Below are 1566 nucleotides of genomic sequence, written 5' to 3'. Positions count from 1 at the left end.
GGCGCCGAGCCGTGGGGCCTTATTCTTAAGAGCAGCACTCAGGGGAAAAAACACAAGGAAGGCGTCTGGCCCCCCATCTGCTGTGCACGACTGGGTTCTGACTTCAGAGTGTGTCATCCATGGCCTCTCAGGTTCAGGCTCAGTACATTTAAATCTGCACTAGATCTACCAGCCAGGCTGTTCCTGTGGAAAGTTACCATTTTGAGAGTTTGAAGCAGATGCTTTTTCCTGCTACTCCAAAAATAGGCCAGCTTCGACCTTTGGCTCATAAATCCAACCAAGGCAACAGTTGCACACACAACTGGAATGGCCGCCCACCTCTTCCTCTACTCTGCTGCCCCAGAGTCCCCTGCCGGTACCAGGCCCTGTGCCCCAGACACAGAGATTGGTATTGACATGTGACCAAGGCCAGCCAATCACAGCACCTCAGCCTGGTAGGTGCGCTGTCCCTTGGGAGAGCCCATGAACAGAGACCTTCCCTGACCCACCACATACACAGCCAGGAGCCAGGAGCCCCTCTGGGGCTGGAATTTCTATTCTGGTCAAGAGGCTTATGAGAATGTAAATTCAGAGCAGACTGTAGTACTAGTTATAGCAGAGAGAGCAGAGCTCCTGCTCCAAGAAAAACATATGTGTGTGTGTGAGAGAGAGAGAGAGAGAGAGAGAGAAAGAGACAGAGGAGAGAGAGGAGGGAGAGAGAGAGGAGGGAGAGAGAGAGAGAGAATGGAGAGAGGGAGAGAGAGAGAAGAGAGACAGGAGGGAGGGAGGGAGAGGAGAGAGAGAGGGAATGGAGAGAGGGGGAGAGGGAGGAGGGAGAGAGAGAGAGAAGGGAGAGAGAGAGGAGAGAGAGAGGAGGGAGAGAGAGAGAGAGAGGAGAGAGAGAATGGAGAGAGGGAGAGAGAGAGAGAAGAGGGAGAGAGAGAGAGAGGGGAGGGAGAGAGGAGAGAAAGGGGAGGGAGAGAGAGAGAAGAGGGAGAGAGAGGAGGGAGAGAGGGAGAGGAGGGAGAGAGAGGAGGGAGAGAGGGAGAGGAGGGAGAGAGAAGGGAGAGAGAGGAGGGAGAGAGGGAGAGGAGAGAGAGAGAGAGGAGGGAGAGAGGGAGAGGAGGGAGAGAGGGAGAGAGAAGGGAGAGAGAGGAGGGAGAGAGGAGGGAGAGAGAGAGAAAGAATGGAGAGAGGGAGAGGAGGGAGAGAGAGAGAGAGAAGGGAGAGAGGGAGAGGAGGGAGAGAGAGAGAGAGAGAGAGAAGGGAGAGAGAGAAGGGAGAGAGAGGAGGTAGAGAGGGACAGAGGAGAGAGAGGGGAGGGAGAGAGGAGATAGGGTGGGAAGAGAGGGAGAGAGAAGGGAGAGAGAGAGAAGAGGGAGAGAGGAGGGAGAGAGGGAGAGGAGGGAGAGAGAGAGAGAGAGGAGGGAGAGAGAAGGGAGAGAGAGGAGGGAGAGGAGGGAGAGAGAGAGAAAGAAGGGAGAGAGACGAGGGAGAGAGGAGGGAGAGAGAGAGGAGGGAGAGAGAGAGAGAATAGAGAGAGGGAGAGGAGGGAGAGAAAGAGAGAGGAGGGAGAGAGAGAGAGAA

Source organism: Otolemur garnettii, unplaced genomic scaffold (assembly GCF_000181295.1).
Source record: "Otolemur garnettii isolate 467f Iridium unplaced genomic scaffold, OtoGar3 scaffold00134, whole genome shotgun sequence".
Lineage (NCBI taxonomy): Eukaryota > Metazoa > Chordata > Mammalia > Primates > Galagidae > Otolemur > Otolemur garnettii.
This window is presented reverse-complemented; position numbering follows the sequence as displayed.